A 22,159-nucleotide genomic window follows, 5' to 3' on the forward strand; every position below is an offset into this window, starting at 1 on the left:
ATATTCCTCAAACACATGAAAGAAAGGCTATAAAATTTGGATAGCACCTTGGCGTATGTTTAAATGAATTAATCGTAGATGGAAAAAATTCATCAGTAGGCCTTCAATAAAATAGGTTATTTGTGAACAGGAATTTGATGAAATTAAGTGACATTGCTTAAGAGTGGGAGGTAGTAAAAATAAGCATATCCCTTGTACCAATTATGAATGTTGGAATAAGGGAGTCAGGTGAAGTGGCAAGTTGATCAGCTTATCTAGGAAACAGGATTTTTGTTGGGAAATGATAAGAATTGAAGCAAGATGGAGATGGATGGGTAAAGTGTTCTAAATGTTAGGCTGAGGAGTTTGGAGTTAATAATAAAGTCAATTCATGGAATTGTAGAGTAGGACAATCCTTTAGTCTTATACCTTCCCTTCAGAGAAAACTGACTACTAAGATTACATACCATTAGTGGCATTGCCACTTGAGATTAGAACTCAACATTTCCTGCTTTCAGTGTTCTTTTCATGTATGCTACTACTCTGCAAAACAATGAATGCCCCACTGACCAGGAACAGGAGAGACATATGAGTATAATGATCATTTGAAATACTTTGTTAGGAAATTTCTTTTCTACTTTACGTACGAAAAGGAAAGCAGTCCCTTCTTATTCCCTCTGCCTCTCATTCTACAGCCTCTGATTTTCTGAAAGCAAGTTGTGCATCAGCCTTTTCATTGCCCAGCCTCTCCTTTGGTGGATGGGGATCTGTGGCATTGTTTCTGCCACATAGCGGGGACAGGATCACTGCTGGGCAGCTCAGGCTCCACTCTCTTCTGCCATAGGCTGCTATATCATCCAAGTTTAGTCTCAGGGCAACTTCCTTCAAGGCCACCTAAAGATGGATGGATGCTCCTCTAATCTGCCGTAAACTTCGGCCCATTTATGCTGCTGCCCCACTGCCACATTTCGGGATCCCTTCACAGTCATCACCCAGAAAACAGCTATAGAACCTCTGATGGATTTTATGGCTCCCGTTCTATTGTAAGCAGAAGGTGGAAAGAATCAGAGTGTGATGATTTTTAAGAAGATCATTTGACTCTGGTGACTACTAAACCATTTCTCAGAGTGCTTATCAGCTAGAAGAGAGTGGAGTAGCATACTTAGAATCAGCTTCGACATTTCCTTCTCTTCTTTCTAAGGGATTTTAAGATTATCCTCTATAACAGGGGTCCTCAACCTTTGGGCCGCAGACCAGTACCGATGTGTGGCTTGTTAGGAACCGAAACGCAAAGCAGGAGATGAGTGACCGGCAAGCGAGTGAAGCATCATCTGTATTTGTAGCCGCTCCCCAGTGCTAGCATCACCACTTCAGCTCTACCTCAGATCATCAGGCATTAGAGTCTCATAGGAGCACCGGTCCCTAGTGCCAGAAAGGTTGGGGACCACTGCTCTATAAAGCGTGGCTTGAGACATTAGCTTAGCTTCTGCCGCAGATTCACAAGGTCACTCCTCCGGCCCTTTAAATTCCATATTTTAGGGAGGGATGAAATATGGGAATCCCGTAGATTCACCTTTAGCACCAAGGAACCACACATGTTCTCTGGAATAGAGGGTGGTTACAGTTCTCTGTAACCAGACTTGACATTTTCCCCAAGTACATGACTTTCCCCAGGACTTTTTGTCCCCAAGGGCAGATTGTCACTCCTAGGGATGTAAAGTCTCTCGGGGCAGTTCTAATCTTCTGAATTTCATATTAAATTTCACAGTTGGAAAGCTTTAGAAACATTGATAAACTTCGTATTTTTATAGATATTTTGTTTTGACAAATAGGCCTGAAAAGCTATCAGCTGCCCCTGTCGTCCGGCTTGGCTACTCCTGTGGCTTCACCTAAGCTCACCATAGTAGACTGAATGCTGGTCTCCAAAATATGTTCAAATTCTAACCATGGTACCTGTGAATGTGACCTCCTTACTTGAAAAAAGGGTCTTTGAAGATGTAATTGAGATCAGGAGATCCAGATGAGATCATCATGGATTAACCGGGTGGACCCTAAGTTCAGTAAGTGCCCTTATAAGAAGAGGAGAATATAGATAGAGGAAAAACAAAGAATATATGAAAGTGAAGGTAGAGATTGGAGTTATACAAGTACAAGTGTACAAGCCAAGGAATATGAATGATTACTTACAGGCATCAAAAGCTAGAGAAGCAAAATAGGATTCTCACCTATAACCTTTAGAGAGAGAGAGAAAGAGAGAGAGAGAGCCCTGCTCTGCCAACACCTTGAGTTTGAACTTCAGGTTTCCAGAACTGTGAGAAAATAAAATTCTGCTGGTCCAAGTCACTAAGTTTGTGGTAATTTGTTAATGGCAACCTTAGGAAAACGAATATACTAGCTTACAGAAACATGGAGTAGGCTGATGGTGACTGCTGCTTACTTACCTTTCCTGACCAGGTCTCAGCTAGCCCGGCCTGGAAGAGTGCAAAACCAGATGTCATTTGAAACCTTGCAGTCACACTCCTCCCACTATTCTTGGTCTCACACAAAAACACAATCTCCTGCAGTTAGTCTCTCATACTTTAATCCTCAGTGCATTTGTATTACTTCTGCTTCAACCAAGCTACCATTTCTCCACTTCCTCCAACAGAATTGGCTACATAATTTGTGGGGCCCAATGCAAGATTAGAATGTGGAGTTGCTTGTTTAATATTATTAAAAATGTCCAGGAACGGACAGAAGAGCATTAAGCCAAGCACAAGGCCTTTTTTAAAAGTAGAGCTCTGTGCTAAGGCACAGGTCACACACCCATGATGTTGGCTTGCCTCCAAAATTTATCCACAGTGACATTGCAGAATCCTTGCTCAATATGAAAAACTCCACTACCTTTATAATCCAGTCACACTATGCATCTTCTATTTTCTTGCTTTAGGTGAAAATCAGCTTTTTCCTGAGAACAGTTTCCCCTAGGTCTCTCTCTCAATGTAGAAGGTTCATTATCTCACACCCTAGGACCAGAGGAGGCAGTATTGGCATCCTTGTAGCTCCCAGGTGTTGCTTCTGAACTGTGTACCACCTCTTAGATCAGTCCTTGATCCATTTAGGCTCTTGCTCCCTAGATATGTTCCTTCTATCCCAACTCTGCACAGTCATCTGCTTGATTCCAGGTTATTCCACCACTTTCATGGAAGTTTTTGTTATCTGACCCATCACCCTTCTCTATCCACGTCATTACTGTTGGTGGCTTATACATCCATGTGAAAAGCACTTTCAGTGCCTTAGTCTTCAATTTCTTGATCTTCATTCTGTGTTAGCCAATCCCACCCACAGGTCTTCCATAAACCATGCCATCATTTTACTACTAAAACTTTCAAGAAAGCTATACCACATTGACTGCGACTTCTGATTTCTCTCTCTCATTTGATCAAGATGTATAGTTAACTTTTCTCTCCCCTTTTATGTCTTCATTATTTTCCTATGTAATCTTAAATTAACCTCATAGCCCTGTCCTTCAACCACTCTCCTAAAAATGGCTGCCAACCTTTCTCCTTGTCTTTCCATCAAATCACTCAGCAAAATCCCAAAGTTATACAAAACCCCGCCTGTGTGCTCAAAGTGCTTCTTCGGACTTATGGTCAGCTCTCTACAGCAAACTCTTAGGTTGCTTACCTGATTGTATCATCTCCTTTACTTCCCTAGCAGAAAGGAAAGACAATAAAGAATCTTCAATCTACTATAAATAGACAAAAGCATTCTATAAATAGTGTTTTCTTAAGTCATCATTTTGTCTTAATTGAAGGAAATGAGGTTATATTTATTCATTTAAAAACTGCTTATTAAGCACCTATTTTGTGTAGGTACTATTCTAGGTACTGAACACAAAGCCTTCATGAAGCATATAATTGAGTGGTTCTGATGATTTCAAATATATAACTTAAAAGTGTTTCAGTGAAAGCTAATGATTTATCAAATTTACCCCAAAATACAGATTTTACAAAACAAATTTTGAGAGCATAAGAATACTGTTGCAGAATCATAAAAATACAATCATGGCTGCATAACTCATAAATCCAAATATTTTAGCATCACTCTCTACCATAGGCTCTCTAAAATAAATATGCGTTAGAATAATTTGCCTTAGATAATAATATTGTATGTTATTGTATAATAAAATGATAATAGGCCTGAGAAATATTTTTGATAATTCCAAATAAATTTTGAAGTTACACTAAAAATATAAATAACACTCGGTATCTTTAATTAATATCTGTATGACCACAAAAGTAACTATGTTTTTAGAAAATAAAATATACTAGTTGGCATTTAGAAAAATCATAAGCTTTATTAATAGAGTTTTAAGTAAAAAATTCCAATCAACCTTAAAGGAAGAAAGACTTAAGTGCAAAAACTGAATTGCAATCTTCCTAGCTATTTCAACCTTATTCAAATTATCCAACCTTGCTGGGCTTCACTTCATTATGTGAAAATAGAGATGCTTATTACTATATTGTGGGAGTAGGAATATTAAATTATGTAGAGTATGATTGAAGCACCATTAGTAGATATTTTGTATAAAATATTTGCTAATTATATTTTCATATCTGACATACCCTTTCCCTAAAGAAGAATTCAGAAGGAGTCAGTAGTGAAGTAGTATCACAGTCCCTGAGCAGAAAGCCAAAGCATAGCATCAATGGGCATATTGCTGTTAAGATTTTGAACACTACTAATGACTCAGGAAACCAGAGATCTCAGGAATTCGGTGAGGGCGAACCACCTTCTCGGGAATCAGAGAAAAGCACCTTAATTTTTGCAGCGGTATGTCATCCATTTAATATAGCTTTTAAAGGACACAATGAGATCTTAATAGTAAGGACTTCATTTTCCTTAGTGAGAACCTGAAAGTGAAACTTGTTATGCATTGTTTTCTGCTTTGCTTCGCCCAAAAGTCGTGAGCATTGCGTGTTGACTCCCAATCTATGAAAACCATCAGTTAATAAACGCGAAGACCCAGATTCTGGGTGCAAATAAGAAAACTATGTATACCCTTACCTCCTCCAAACAGCCACGATTAGACAAAAAAAAAAAAAAAGCAACCTTATGATACTTGGAGCGCAAAACCTCGAGGCGCGCACACATGGGTCGGACTGACAAGTTGCAGCGCCCGGGATGAGCGAGAGAAGCGAAATTCCCAGTTACGTCAAAATCTTAACAGAACATGAACAGTCAGTCACCCTGGGGAACTGAGAGTGGCAGGCGGGTAGGACGCGGGTTCTGCGATGAACACGGATAATAAGTTGTTAATGCGCACGCAGGAAAACGAGTCCTGACAGAGGCGTCAACAGGGAAGAGTGACCGTCGCGCTTGCGGCAAATGCTCCGCGGGGCGGGGGCTGCGGGACGGGACGCCGCAGGGGGAACCGCTCTCGGTGCTCGGGGGCGGGTCCCAGTGGCCGCTCCCTCCGCCCCCGAAATTGCTGCTACTGCCTGACTGCACCTCAGCCCGACAGCTCAGACGCGGCCGCACCTCCCTGGACTGTAGAGGCGGCAGCGAGCTAGAGCCCGTGTCGCAGCTCTGGGCCACAGAAAGGCCGGGCGAGCTCGAGAGCAAAAGGACACCTGGACAAGGCACGCGGGCAGCCCTGCGCGCGGCTAGTACGTACCTAGTGGAGGGGCAGCGGGAGTGGGCGACGCTGGTGCGAGGATGGAGAGAAAGGACTGAGCCAGAGAAACTGGTAAGTGCAACTTTCCCCATTTTCCGCCCTGTCTGCACAAGCAGTCAGAGGAATTCAAAACAGATTCCCGTTTTGCTAGGGTGACCACATCGTTCGCACGCAAACTAGTGTCCCTTTAGAGTGAAAAGGGGCGCCAGGTCAGCAGGCCTAACTAGAGAGGGCTGGTCATCTGCTTTTTGCCCACTCTACCTGAGAGTTGGACATTGGTGACCTCCTGTCGTAAGGAGGCTGAGCCCTTCGCCTCTCACGCAGGGTATGCCACGTCGTTTCCCTCCGGCTGGCTTTCCGAGTCCCACGCACCCGCTCGCGGCCACTAGATCAACAGAGACCTGAGTTCTCACAGGCTCTGTCAGCCTCAAGCTGCGTGCCTTTAGCAGATGACCTCGCCTCACAAGTCTCCGTCCAGTCTTTAATAAAATCTAGGGATGATTAGAACGGGCGATCCCAAGGGTCCCTGTCAGCTATTGAATTTTGCTGGCCCCTAGACCCCAGGCAGCGCCAGAGGGAGATCCGAATATAATGTGGTCGCCGGGGCTTAGCGGTTGGAGGGCGTGCGTCCTGACTGTTGCTGCTGCTGTAACCCCTTGGGGAAGCTCCTGAAAATGACTTGGGGGTGGTGAAGGGCGGATGAATCTTTTACCAGCTGCCACAGCTAGAGCTGGCAAGTCCCTGATGAGCGAGGGTGGGAAGGACCCGCTAGTCCTATCTTAGAGCTCATCCTAGGGAGCGCAGCCAGACTCGGTTCTTTCGGGCAAGCGTTTGGTTTGAGTGGGGCACACGGGGAACACTTTAAAAAAAAATAAACAAACCCCAAAACTGCAGGTGGTGTTATTTAGTCAGAGTCTGTGCAGGACTGGAAAGTGGAAATTCAAGGCTGTAGACCACTTAAATATACACCTAGAGAGAGAAAAAAAGAAAAAAAACTAAAACTCATATTAATGGTTTAGATACTGAAAAAGTTTGTATTAGAATTACTTCGAATCTTGCATTTCTCTTTGTGTACATACAGATTCGAAATCCATCTGTTCACTTTGTCTCTTCACAAGATGTCTCTCTTCTTATTGACATCGCTACACATTAAAAAATTATTCTGGGAATTAATATTGAGAAAGCTCAGAATTTGGATTATTAAAATGAGCTCTAATGGTCAAAAGGCTCATAGGAAGTACTGTAATGTGATAGGTTCTGGATCAGGTTTGGTTAGACCAGCATTTTGAAAACCGTCTTTTGTTTCCTGATAGTGTTTCCCCTGCTGGTCAACACTCCTCTACTGACACTATCTCACAAGAGTTCATTTTCTAAAAAGATGTTCTGGAAAATCAAATGATTCGATTCTGAAGCAAAGTGTACTTCAGAAAAAAAATTTTTTTTTTACAAAAAGTTTTCGGTAATTGACTTTTAACCACAACTTTCTTCAACAAAATATCAAAGGCTAATGGAATACATTATGCATAATATTTAAAAATGTGTCAAATTTCATTTTGTGAAAGAATAATTTTTCCTTGTTAGTCAATATTAAATCAGAAATTAAGATTTTTAGAAATTACCTTTTTCGATGATTTTTAAAGAAATTTTACATTGTGAAACCATTATCATAATTCAATTGTAGAACATTTTCCTCACTCTAATAAAGATCTCTCATGCTCATTTTCAGTTAATCTCTGTTCTCACTCCCAACTTCAGGCAACCACTAATCTACTTTCAGTCTCTACAGATTTGCCTTTTCTGAACATTGCATATAATGGAATTATAAAATATGTGTTCTTTTATTTATTCATTTTTCTCTTAACATGTTTTTGAGATTCATCCATGTTGTAACATGTATCAGTACTTCATTCCTGTTTATTACTGAATAGTTTTCCCTTTCATGGATATACCACGTTTTGTTTATATGTTCACCAGTAGATGGACATTTGGATTGTTTTTAATTTGAGGCTATTATGAATCACGGCACTAAGAATATTCACATGCAAGTCTTTGTGATTACATGTGTTTTCATTTTTCTTGGGTAGATATTTAACAGTAGAGTTCTTGGGTTGTAATGGTAAACTTGTGTAACTTTTTAAAAGCGTTATAGAATGATTTTTATGTAGAAGTTATATACTTACAAAATATAGAAAATTCTGGAGAAATAAATGTTTCATACTGGATCATATATGATTTGATATATATGTAAAGAGAAGTTTGGGAGAGGAAACACTTTGCTTACTTTCAAGTTTAGAACTTAAATCAGCAATTTTTTAAAAAATGTAATATTTGCAGAAGTAGTTTTAGATTCATAGCAAAACCAAAATGAAGATACAGATGTCCATATAACTCCATATAACACATGCATAGCTTCCCCCACTATCAATATCACTCACCAGAGTGGTGCATTTGTTACGAAGAATGAACCTACAATGAATAGTGTACCTTACGGTTCACTCTTGTTGTTGTATAGTCTCTGGGTTTGAACAAATATATAATAACATGTTTTCATCATTATAATATCATACAGAGTATTTTCACTGTTCTAAAACTCCTCTGTGCTCTGCCTATTTACTTCTCCCCCTATTGTCTTTTTTTAATTCTAAATGAGAGTAAATTATGCTTATTTAAGACTAAATTTCATTCGATGTCCATTGAAAATGAGAAAGTAATTTGAAAACTGTATTTTAAAATGTTGACCTGAATGGCTTGACGGTAAAAGCAGTGGTTTTCCATTCTTTCAACAGAAAATTTTAACTGAGTTCGAAAAAAATTATTACCTCCTGAATATAAAAAAAATCTACTATAAATCCTATGATTAAAATAAACTTCTTTAATAGTTATGAAACTAATTCTTTTAAATAATAATTAAACTATTCTATTTGTAGATGTAGGTATCTAAAGCTCAAGAATAAATGATTTACATGTACAAAAATTACATACTAGGGATAAATCTAGGATTTCTGTCTTCCTATTTTAAAACTTCTACCATTTTTATGTTGAATTTTTATGTAATACATGCTCTTTGGAATCCTGTTAGTCTCAGAAATTTTCATATTAATATGCTCTATGTACTTTTTATAGGTCATTATAGGTTACTGACATTACAGAAAAAGAACTTCAGACTAAGCATTTGAACATACCCAGACAACAAAAAGTATTCGTTAGTATTTTTTCTTTTTATTTGACGTATAATTGATTCTGAGAAATCAAATAGGTAATCTACTTAACTCAAGTGAGATCAACTTTTTATTCTAACACTCAATGCCAAATAGCAACTTTATGCATCTGCTCAGGAATTGTGCATGCTATGGACTTTATAAATCAGAGTAGATTTGTGTCCTCCAGTCACTTCTATTCTTAAAATATCATGCTGTCCAAGAGTTGGGTGTTTGGTTGGAGAAGCTCAGAGCTGTCTAAATAAGAATAAAGCAATTTGGATTTGTATATATTCCTGATAAGGAAGAAGTAATCTCCCCTAGAATCCTGAATCAGTTAGAACAGGATTTTGCAGACTGGACAGAGGGCCAAGGGAATGGATACATTTAGTTTATGTAGTCTGGATCCAAGACAGCTTGGACACTTGTTTGGGAGATCAGCAGCAGGAGCATTTACAGACAAGATAAATGAAGCTAAATGCCTTCCTCTATCTCTTGGGTTCTTCTTTTTCATAGTCCCTACTTCCTGCTAAGCCCTAAGATTTACTATGCTAATGAAAAAAAAAAATCCTCATTTCGGATTGTGGAAATCAGCATGGTAAACTGTAGGTTTTCAGTGTTGGGGTAAAGTAAAAGAGGAAACTGAGGTCCAATGCAGTAGTTTCAGAAATAAAACCATGAAAGACGAGAGTTAAGCCATCTTTCCAAGCATGCTTATATTTAAATGACTATAAAATAATTTACTTCTAGACTAATTTAATGGATGGGTTAAGCTGTCTAGAAAAAAAAAACTTATTTGTAAAATCAGTGTGTGTGTGTGTAAATAAGAATGGCTTAAGTTTCATGCAATTACATTAGTTTATTATGTTTGTTTATTTTAAAAATGAGAATAAGTAGTTCTATCATGGAGCCTCTGGAGCCAGTATAATTTTAAATCTCAAAACACCGACATAAGCCCCTCTTGGCATCCTTTTCCAAAGAGACATTGAAATGTAATAAAAAGCTAGATCATAGATATCATAGATTTGTCACACTCTGAAGATTTGTAAAGAATCTATCAAACCAAAAGATGTGACAAAGGCCAAGGCTTCCACAAAAACCGCTCTGCCTCTCACTTCCTCCAATCCTGCAGAAGAATGTCTATCATAATTGTGTGCATTGCTGTCAAGAAGCAGAATTTTTCATAGTTTTAAAGTTACAAAACATAAAAACAACTCTGCATCTTTCTAACATACCAAGAATCTGTTTGTATGTATCTATACCTACTCTAGTAGCTCTAAGGAGGTTGGATTGGTGGGGTATTGGACAGATTATTGTAGTAGGCCAATCAAGAGATTCTAAAGAGTGAGTCAGGAATTATGGATGGAGAATTAGAGATGAACAAGGGTATTCAATGTCTAGAAATATTAGAAGCAAAGTTGATCAGATTTGATGATAGCTGAGTTATAAAGTTAGGGAGAAGTAGGAATGAAGAGTGCTTCTCTGATTCCTGGCTTCAGTTTGAGGGCTAGCACTATTTACAAAGATGGAAATACAAGGTTTGGTGGGTTTACTGGGTTGGATAATGTCTTCTCAAAATTAGTGTACCTCCTGGCACCTCACAATATGACCTTATATAGAAATAGGGTTATTGCAGTCGTAATTAGTTAAGATGAAGTCATACTGGAATACAATTGGCCTTTAACCTGATATTTCCGGTGTCCTTATAAGAAGAGGAAAAAAGACACAGAGACATAGAAGGAAGACAAACATGTTATAGTGGAGGTAGAGACTGGAGTTATGCAGCTGCAAGGATTCCAAGATTTGCCAGCCACTACCAGAAGCTAGGAATGGGGTGCGGAATGGATTCTGTTTCTGAGTCCTTCAGAAGAACCAATTCTCTGCTGACACCTTGATTTTGGATAGCTGGCTTCCTGAACTGTGTAAGAATAGATTCCTGTTATTTTAAGGTGATCGATTTGTGGCAATTTGTTATGACAGCCCTAGAAAACAAGTACAGTCAGTGTTGGGTAAAATGATGAGTAAAGGATGAACCAGAGGTGAAGATACCCAAAAGGCTGTTTTATCAAAAGCTCAGCAGACATAGATTTAGTTGATATTGGCATCTAGAAAGTAAACATAATGATGAGGCCTCCTATGGCAAACATATAGAATGAGAAGGGAAATGGAAGGAAAAAGGAATCCTGGGAAGTGAGTCTTACTGGGAGCCTAAGAGGAAAATCTGGAAAGAAAGTTGCCATAGCAGTAAGTGTAAGTAGAACTTTAAATAATGTGCAGCATAATCAACAGGTCATAGTCATTAGAAGGCCCAGTAGGAGAGGGCTGAAAGGACTTTTTATTTGACAAGTAGAAAGGAAGAGTAATGGCTTTATGATTGGGAGGTGGAAGCCAGATAGTATTGGGTAAGAAATGGAAAATAGGGAAAAGGAGTCAGCCATTGTTGAGTACTCATCCTAGGATTAGAGCTGAAAAAATAGAATAAAAAGTTGAGTGAGTAATCGGAGATCAAGATATGGGGTCAAATTACTTTTTACTTAATGTTTCAAGGACAGCCTTAATTCTCTCTTTAGGCGCCATGAAGGAGTGATCAGTGTGGGAGAGGCTGAAAGTACAGAAAAGATAATTCATGGAGCTGATTTCCAAAGGAAGAAATGGGATTAGGGCAAAGATAGAGGCCTTAAATATATATTTTTCAAAAATTGCAACAGAAGCTTGAAAATTTTCTAGGGGACAGTAGTTATTTTTCTTTCCATGGAAATGACTGTAAATGTTAAGAGAAGGGAAACTACTATTTTCTGAGCAACATACTAGGCTCAGACATTTATTCTCCAAGCTATGGTGTTAGTCTTATCTCTCCATTTTCTAGATAAGTTGGTGAAGAGAGTGTCTATCCAAAGTCATTTAATAGAAAGTGACAGAGTTGAGATTAGAAATGAGGTTTGATTGGTGTCTAAATTCACAGCCATTCACAGCCTTTCTAACATTCTAACTCGAAATACTCAGCCTATTCACTCATATTGGGCATTCTTTTTTTTTTCTAATACAATTATATAATTTTCGGGTGTACATTATAATTTGACATCTATATATTCTATGGTGTGATTACCACCCAATGTCCAGTTTCCTTCTGCCACCATATGTTTGATCCTCTTTACCCACTTCACCATCCCCCAACCCCTATATTTGACCCCCTTTACCCTGTCTACCTCTTCCCTCCTCCCCCACTCCCTACCCTCTGGTAACCACTAGTCCATTGTCCATGTCCCCGAGTCTCTGTTTGTCCTGTTCATTGTTGCTTTTAGGTTTATATTGCACATATAAGCGATATCATGTGATTTTCAACTTTTCAGTTTGGCTTATTTCACTTAGCATGTTTATCTCGAGGTCCATCCATGTTGTCGCAAATGTCAGTATTTCATCTCTTCTTATGGCTAAGTAATATTCCATTATTTATATGTACCACAGCTTCTTTAGCCAATCATCTATCGTAGGACATTGCAGTTACTTCCACGTCCTGGCCACTGTGAATAGTGCTGCTATGAACATAGGTGTGCAAATATCTTTTCAGATATGGATTTCCAAGTCTTTGGGGTAAATATCCAGTAGAGGGATTTGCTGGATCATCTGGTAGATCAATTCTTAGTTTTTCAAGGAACCTCTATACTGTTTTCCATACTGGCTGTACCAATTTGCAGTCCCACCAGCAGTGTATGAGGGTTCCTTTTCCTCCGCATCCTCACCAACATTTGTTATTACTTCTCCGGTTGATTATAGCTATTTTAACAGGCGTGAGATGGTATCTCATAGTGGTTTTGATTTGCATTTCCCTAATAGCTAGTGATGTTGAGCATCTTTTCCTATATTTGTTGGCCATTTGTATGTCCTCTAGGGAGAAGTGTCTGTTCAAGTCCTCTGCCCATTTTTTGATTGAATCGTTTGTTTTTTTGTTGTTATTGAGCCATATGAGTTCTTTGTATATTTTCGACATTAGGCTCTTATCGGAGGCATTGCTTACAAATATATTTTCCCATTTGGATGGTTATCTCTTTACCTTGTTGACAATTTCTTTTGCTGAGCAGAAGCTTTTTAGTTTGATGCAGTCTCATTCCATATTGGACATTCTTAATAGTCACTGATGAGCATGACACACATGTTGTGCTCGTTCTCAGTACCAGTTGTAAAGAAGTAACATGATACCTCTGGCAGTGCATCTACTGTCTCTTGATATGGTCGAAGTCTTATACAGCTGAACCAGGTATGGGTCTAAACCAGGTCATTTCAAGTTTTCCATTCAATTATGCCACATGGATTTGACAATGTGGAAATGGGGCCAGTCTACAAATGGGGCGGGGGCAGGAAGGGTTATTTGTTTGCCTTAGGGAGCAGTGGGAGAACGTTTTCAGGGGGAGCAAGGAATACTTCCCTCATTAGGTAAACCCAGAACAGCTCCTGGAGATGTTTGTGGACTTTTGCCAAATAATATTAAGCTTCAAGTAAAACCCAGTTCCAAATCTGAGAAGTCCATATTTTGGGTTTTAGGTTTGAATGCTTTGAAAGGAAATATAAACCTTTCAGTTTTAACTGCAAAATGAGAAGAAACAAAGCATTTTTTTTACTCACAGATGTTTATTTTTATCAACTCTCTAAAAAACTGTCTTAATTTATTCTAATTTGTTAAAAGCATTTTATATTATCTGTCAATAAGTAGTATTTATTTTAATAGTCAATTGATTCAGTTCTTCATTTTGTAAGTTTTGTCTCAATATGATCCACTTGAAATATGGATTAATGAAATATAGATTTTTATCTAATGACAAGTTTAGGTTATATCTAAGTACATCTCAAATTATCTTACATAAAGATTATTAAAGTTTACTTTATTTAACTTCTTTAATTTAAAAATTTTTATCATAAACTATCACTATTATTAAGAACACTTAAGATTTTTAAATTTCAATTCTAATATTCAGTCATAATCGCTTCAATATTGAGTACCTTCCAGTCTTGGTACATTTGTAAGAATGTGTTTTTATGTAATGTAATAGTGGTACATAGTTTGTATCACTGTGTTTCCTCTTAAAATTACTATTACCAGAATAAAAATGAATAGAACAAAATAAAAAAAATAACATTTTTGTTTATTATGTAAAGTGATCTTTTATCTATGGCTAGATCTTGAGGATATGAAACAGAGTTTTCCAGTTTACTGAAAGGCTACATTCTAGTTTTGCTACATCCTGTAGTAATCATTGATTTAACACAGAAATGAGAAAACAAAATAAAAGGGGGAAAAAAAACCCATAAAAATACATTACCTTAAATATTAATAATGTTAAAATGTGGAATTCTGTTTTTTCCAAGAGCAATATGTGCTTGATATTGTAATCTCTTTACCAAGAATCACAGATGTGAAAATATAATGATTTTTTCTTCTTTCAATCTCATCCTTTTGTCAACTTCCCATAATGACATTATAATGAGTTATTCCACATGTTATTTTTCTGAGCGGATAATCTTTGCCACTTAAAATACCAGTGAGTTTTAAACTTTAAAATTTTGAAATAGTGATTTTGAGAAAATATAAATTGCAATGAAAATCAGAAATTTCAGAATCGTATTATGAAAACAAGTTCCACCTATTTTACCACCATTAATTATAAAATTATTTGCATATATGTAGTTTTTTAAAACAAAAGTGATATGTCATATATATGTCCCATTTTCCGCTTAATAAATCATCTTAAATATCTTTCCTAGACAATACTCATATTTTTTATGACTGCATAATGTTCTATTAAATTTTTAGCTAATCCCTATTGGTAAATATGCAGACTTCCCCCAAATTTGGTTTTAAAAACAATATTATAGTACTCTATTAATCTTTATGCACTGTATACATCTATTTGATTAATACCTTTTAATACATTTCTAGACATAGAATTGCTAGGTCAGAAGATATTCACTTTTTAAAGATTTTTGATACATTCTACAAAATTTCTTTTCAAAAAGCCAATAGCAATTTTTACCCAAAATAATGTTTTTACTAATATACTAATACTGTTTCAAAAATTTTTAATTTAGAAATCAATTGAAAAAGATAGCTCATATTTGTATTTCTTTGATTGCTAGTGAGGTTGAATATTATTAGTTAGTTGATATGTTTAATAGATATTTTGGATTTATTTTTATGAATTTCTACCCTATCCTCTACCATTGCTCATTCCTGTTCACCACTTGAACAAGCTCTTCCTTCACTGAATATTCCAGCAACTAGAATACAGTCATCTTCTCCTGTCCTCAATCTGGGTGACTTCATATCCACATCCAACACCACAACTTCTCAGTTTTTGACCTCCACAACTCAAACAGTAGTCTTCTTTTTTACTCCTTCTCACCCAACCACTTCTGTACCCATACCCTGGCCTTGCCATCATATGAAATTGTTCCTTCCTGAAATTAAAAATTTAGAAACTCTCCAGGGATAGTATCCAATATTCCTTTTTTAAACCAATCCAAAGATTCATACCTATGTTTGTCCTTTGGCTTTATTTGGATGGCCAATACTTTGACCCATCTGTTTTTACTCTTTATGTTCTTATTGTTTGGAGTAAAATGTTTCACAGTGAATTTCACTTTCATCAGCACAAGTCTATGGAGAACCTAAGAATTTTGCATGCTTCTGGCTAGTCCCTTACCAACCAACAAATACAGTAACCTCAGAGCCTCACCACCATCTGCCTTGAGTCTTCCATAACCTAATAACCCCTTATCTTCTTGTTTATGCAAATCGCTACAAAAATCTTTAACTCCCCAAGTAGCATGACCAACTGTCATGGCGTTCCTGGGACTGAGGTGTTTCCCAGAATGCTATGTGAAAAAAGACTTCACATTTTTGAAATTTTTGAAATTCCTTATTTTGTTTCTACATATCACCTGTCTTCATCTTCACCGTCAAGCTATAAGCTATTAGTTCATCTAAAATACAGCAGGCCCTTGAATAATGTTGTATTATTATAATATTGATGAGATGCCATAGAATATAATTATTATTTATATCAATTAACCTATGGTAAAATTGGTTTCATTATACGAACCTGTCAACAGACGTAAAGTGAGGACTTACTGTCCATATGTGATAGCTCTTTCTGTGTGACCCTTTTAATCTGTTGTGGGTTGAGAAACTCAGATAACCAAGTGCACTAGTTAGAAATATTGTGATTGCTCATGATAGAAAATTTGCATCCAATTGGCTTAAGGAAATAAAAAGAATTTATTTCATTTATGTAACCCAAATTTCAGTCACACAATCTAGAACTCAAATTATTTTGTAAAGACCCAATTTTCTTCTTCTTGTCTCTACTCTCTCTTTCAACTTGGCTTCATTCTCAGGCTCTGCTTGGTGACAAAATAGCTATCAACAGCTCCAGGTTTAACTTCTCAAGTTTAAATTCAAATAGAAAAAAGTGTCTTTACGTGTTAAGAACAGCACAAAAAAGGGACAAATTCAGAAAAGAATTCAACAGAGCTGTGTAGAATTGTAGGGATTAGGAGAAGATACAGGTGGAAAGATACATTGGCACCAGTCTAAGATGGACTAACATGCATCACGAACCCACTCTTTAAGCATTTGCTGGGTTGGAAAAATGTAATATCTTGCTGGGATGGGTTTGAGTCACACATCATTTCTGAACTAATCACTGTAGCTAGGGAGCATCTGGAGCTCTGAATTGTTAACTTCATTCTTGGAAACAACTGAATAACATGGAGAGAGAATAGGAGAGAAGGTTTCTCAAAGGGGAAATGGATATTGGGCAGATAAAATTTTGACTACATTCCAACTGGTTACAAAACAAGTTAAAAACAAAACAGATGCATAAACAGGCTCTGATTAAACTCATAGGACTGTCTTATGAGAAAAGGTGAACATTGTTAGTGTATAGGTTTTATTACATTTATTTGACTGAACAGCAGTATTTTTTAATAATCTGATTCTTGACTGTATTTTTTGGAATTAAGCAGCAAAATCAGTAAGCTTTGTATAAATAAATTTTGTTTAATATAACTCTCTTTAATTACTATTATAGTTTTTATTTTAAATTCTGCCTTTTCAAATAATATTTTGATGGTAATAAGAAAGAAGAGAATATTTCTTTTTTACATAAATATTTTTGCAGCTAACATTTAAAAATATATCAACACATAATTTTGGAAGTGATAGTGGAAAAATAAGCTAGAAGTTAAAAAGCTTTGTTGTGAGGTCATCTCAGCTTTTAATTAGTCATGTGACCCTGAAGAAGTCTTAATCTCTTGAGATTTCAGTTTTTTGTCAACATGATTACACCAATATAATTTCAGTTTTTCATCATGAAATCAGTACATTGAAGAAAGTGTTTGCATTATTCTGAATAGAGTCTATAATTCCATATTTTAATGCTACATGTACCCATTCATTTTCAGATTCATTTCTATGGATGGTTATAGATGGCCCTTATTTAAATTTTTCATGAATTTTGGGACTCAGTACATTCATCTCTGACATGAATAGTTAACTAAATTCAAATTAACAAATATCTATTAAAAAACACCCTCCTGGCTTCAGATACTTGTGTTAGTGGTATAGTGTATAAAGGAATGAGTGAGACTTCTTCCTTTCTATAGGAAGCTTAGGATTTCATCTGTTTGGAGGAGGTGAGGGAAGATAATACACACATTTCTTTGAGGTAGACTGTAATAGGTGCCACAGAAGAACTAAAAAGTGCTGTGAGGTTTCAAAGAAAAGAAAGATGAAGTTTGAAATTAATCAAAAAGACTTTATAGAGTATATAGTAATTGGGATGGTCTTTGAAGAACTGGTGGAATTTCAATGAGTGGGTGAAACATTCCTAATTGAAAGAACAGCACGGAAAAAGGTACAAATTCAGAAAAGAATTCAACAGCTGTGTAGAATTTTAGGGACTGGGAGAAGATATGGGTGGAAAGATACGTTGGGACTATAGTCAAGAATCTTAAATGCAGAGAGGAATACTTTAGACTTAAATTTGTAGCACCTTTGCATCTTTAAATGTTTTTGAGTAGGGAGTCATATAATCAATGCTGAACTTTATGAGTCAAAAATTATTTTGATGGGTTATTTACATGTGAATAAATACACGAGTTATAAAAATTTTTAAAAAGAAACCAGATAGAAAAGAAATGATAATTAGTAGAATCTGGTAAAAAAAAAAATACTAAAGAATTTTGTTTTATGGCTTATTCAATAAGAATTGGTAATGTCAAGTTGTTGTCCTAATAGGTAGTATATTTTTAAGTTGTATTAATAGCATTATCTTATCCAGAACAAGGGAAGTGATGGCTCAACTCTGCTCTGCCATGGTCGAATTATTCTGGACATTCCTACAACACACACATACATCAGGATGGTGAGTTATTGCAGAAATAATAGAAGGAATAGTCATAAAATGGAGATATTTAACTAGGAGAAATGAACACTTGGGAAAGAAGGCATGGAAATGTAGTGTAACATGATATACAAAAAAGAAATAAACAGAAGTTTTGAAATTAGATCTGGATCTGCTTACCCTTTTGTAGGTCTTCCTTCCTTCCTTCCTTCCTTCCTTCCTTCCTTCCTTCCTTCCTTCCTTCCTTCCTTTGTAGCATAGAAATAATACTATTTACTTGTAATTTTAGTGTTATGATCAATGATTGTCAACTATCCAGCATATTTTCTGGCATACATCCTCCACAGAAGGAATACATCCTCCATTACTTGTGAGCATTTTATTTGAAGGACTATCTTACATATCTAGGGCTTTAGACTGGTCCTGTGAGGTACCTGCAGAAAGATTTAGGACTAATATTGGAGAGGAAAGGACTTTTACCACAAAATTGAAAAGGCTACAAAAGTTAAGCTGCAATAAAAAAGGCAGCTTTTTAAATAGAGTAGCACTCTTTGAGTTCAATGGTGGTGGTAGGCCAGAACCAAGATTACATATATCTTTTATGGAAAAATGAAGAAATTTTCCCCTCAGCATATGCTAGGGGGCAAACCCTAAGAGAATGACATTTCAATCTTTTCTACCAAAGAATCCCAGAAATCTAGAGGGGCAACTCAAAGTGCTCCAGAGAAAAGGGCAAAGTTTCTTTGAAATTTCATATTCATCTTATAAATTTGTATAAATTTGGTATTCTACCTAATAATGTGTTTATTTTATTTTAGTATATAAATACGCTTTAATATATATGCTATCAAGTAAGACTGCTTTGATATACAAAAGTTATCATCTGGTTGTGAGTACTCTCAGCATACAGTCAAGTATTTCCAAGGGGTACAAGGTTTACTAGTTAAAGAAGCACAGGTTTAACAGTATATAGAACCCACGAGCTCACAATAGACTATGAATTCTCTCTCAGTTTAACACGGATAGGCTAATAATTCAGATTTCCATTGATTAGAATTTTGTGTTGTACAGATTATTTTAGACAATCACATTGTTGCTAATATCAAATAGTTGGCAATATAGTTGCATAAACATATGTGAACTTAAGAAGTTATAGAAAAAACATAGAAGCATTTTTATATTTGAAAATGGCAGTCAGTATCTCTAGCTACTGAGGTAGTGAAGTAAAAGTTTGAGTGGCTTGGTGATATTACACTTGGCTGCTGCATCTTTGGCCTTTTGTGTATTGTTTGTTGATGTTTCTACTTATTTTTTAATTAGTACTTTGAGGGAGATAGATGTTAATAAATGATGTTTTGTGAAATATTATTGAAATATTATTGAGGTTTTAAAATTAGAATAATTTTTTCTTGTTTTTTATTTAGCCTTAATTTTTTGTTTGTTTGTTTCATTTATATTCCCTTTAGTTGAACCAAGATTTCTGCAAAAACTGCTTTAAGAGTTGCTAATCTGAATGGCAAGTTATCTTCCCGCAGACCAACTCCAGACCAGCTTTTAGTGATTTGGTTACCTGACCAAGTAGCTCTCTTGAGTTTCATGTTATGATTATAATAAAAGGGGCACAGGCTATCTGATTATTTTAGCTGTATTACTGGACAAATTGGATCACTGCAGAGGTATCTGTTATTTTTCCTCCATGATTCACCATAGTTTAGGGAGAAGAAGACCAGCCCAGAGTCAGGAGATTAAGTTTTTGCTTTTGGTGAATTGCTTTATTACCCATCTGTGGTTAATTAAGAAGTTAAAAATGCCCAGACCTTATGTATTTTACAGTTTTGCCTAGGAGTACAGTTCTCTAATCATTAATAAACCGTAGTATAAATACCTCTTTAATTCTACGGAATATGCCAGGCACCAAGGATGTTGAACAGAAAATGGTCCCAGTCCTTGAAGAACATGGAATAAAGATTGAGTAGGTAAATGACTGTAAAACAATGTGACTAATGCCACTGTAGCTGTATCAATCAAGTGTAAAGACGCTCTGAGATGGTTATAAATAATTCTAAAATTAGGCATAGTTCCTCAGAGAAGGTGCTGTTACTGCTAGATCTTGAAAGATAAACAATAGTTTGCCAAGCAAATGAAAATGTGTCCTACAAAGAGGAAAGAGACTTAAAGTGCTGTGTTTAGGGAACTATAATTAAATCAACATAATGGACGTCAGCATATATGGCTAGAAGTATGACAAGAAGTAGTTTCAAAAGTGCCTTGCATATCATGCTAAATAACTTGGACTTGACTATTTCGAGTTAGTGGAGTAGTAGGATCGTATTTGTACTATGGTGTACGAATAAGTTCATGTATCTTGGAGGACATACTCTTCCTTTATAATAAAGAGATAAGAGAGCATAGGGGACATGGAGTAAGGCTAGACTCTTGTTTTGATATATAGGTAAGTTTTTAGATTGGTTGACTAAATTATCGACTTTTTTCTAAGAATTAGGTTGGATATGGATGGAAAAATATGACTAATTTAGATTTGTTAAATTTGAGTTAAGAGTCTAGAACCTAGAGTCTAGTTTCTAAGACATTGAGAATGAAGATGTAAATGCGGCTTTAACTACAGATAAGAATTGAAGGTCTTTCTCAGAAATTGCTATATTCAATGACATTGTGTTAAAATATTGTTGGAACAGCCTTGCCATAAGAATAATGTGGTTTAATTCTTTTGTTTTCACATTTTTTGTATGTTAACAGAAAATATATAAGTAGCAATTTTTTTGGAATTATTAAAGCTTTGAAAGTCATATTTTAAATGTGATTTAAAAAAGGATTGTCCTCCTTTATGCGTATGTGTGCTTTTTCTTAACACTTGTTTTTTTTTTTTTTGCCACGGGTTTTGGCTCTGATACATTAGTTTTCTATCAGCTTCTCTAAAGATCCAAGGATAAAGTTTAAATTAAGGGTACATTCAAGAGTACCCTTCAGGGTAGGAACTAGCTCTGCTATGCTTTTTATTTAGTGACTGTTGGAGAGCATTCTGAGAAATGTGTGTAACTTATGTAACTAGTCACTTAGGGTGCCTGGCCTCCTATTAACCTGGCCCTCTTGAGAGGCAGTGCTCTGGGAGCAGCTGGATCAGACTCAGCACTGTTGCCTAGCAGTCCCAGAGGAGCAGTCATAAGGGGTTGTTGCCGAGCAACTGGGGGGTGGGGGTGGGAGCTCAAGGTGGCACATCATCTCCCATGGAGTTTTACAGTAGTTGTGGGCCCGCCCCCATGGGCGAAACAGTACAATCTGTCAGAGAACAAGCCTCCCTCAGAGGCACAAAGGTTGCTAGCAGTAAGTATTTGACCTTAAAATCAAAGACAATAACTTAAGTTCTATGAACATGCAAGCAAATTTATGGAATTATTGATGTAAATTCAATTAAACGTGAACTTGGAGCAAGGCAGGTAGCTGTGGCAACTAGAGTTCTCATCTCAAATACTTTCATTTCTGTTTCTTCTCCTTCAGGCGTAATTGCAAGGTAAATTTTCTGGGTGAATGGAAAGTAGTTGTTCTTTAAGCTATATTAAATATGTAACTTTCTTTATTAACATTTAGCCAAAGCAAATATTTACATTTGAGAAAAACCAGTAAGACAACTCTGGTCTCTTCAAGGGGGCTTGAAATGGCAAAGTATTTGACTCAATATCAATGCAAAAACTTACTATTAATATTAAAGATACTGCTTTGAATTTTATTTCTGTATAGAAAAGTCAGACAATAATTCACCAAGATCACATCTTATTTTATTTTTAATATTTAACACAGTTCATAAATGACTCTCCAGGAAAGTCAATTAAATGTCAAAACTAATCAGCTCCTGTACGAAGGCTTGAGTTCTGCTTTTTGGACTTTAAGTCGCCTGTGTTGAGCAATGA

General features: G+C 36.4%; 1 protein-coding gene across 8 annotated transcripts in view; it reads left to right on the top strand.

Moving 5' to 3' along the window:
- Positions 1-5,577: 5,577 nt before the first annotated feature.
- Positions 5,578-22,159, top strand: part of PKIB (cAMP-dependent protein kinase inhibitor beta) — a 95,872-nt gene continuing 79,290 nt past the window's right edge. For 7 of the 8 annotated variants that reach the window (XM_039854230.1, XM_039854234.1, XM_039854231.1 and 4 more), the window contains exon 1: positions 5,578-5,710. The gene's annotated coding sequence lies outside the window, so the exon portion shown is untranslated. Of the gene's footprint in view, positions 5,711-18,170; positions 18,255-22,159 lie in introns of all 8 variants that reach the window. The other variant, XM_039854233.1, reaches the window with a different exon arrangement.

This window comes from Pteropus medius, unplaced genomic scaffold, assembly GCF_902729225.1.
Source record: "Pteropus medius unplaced genomic scaffold, Ma_sr-lr_union100, whole genome shotgun sequence".
In the NCBI taxonomy this organism is placed as follows: Eukaryota; Metazoa; Chordata; class Mammalia; order Chiroptera; family Pteropodidae; genus Pteropus; species Pteropus medius.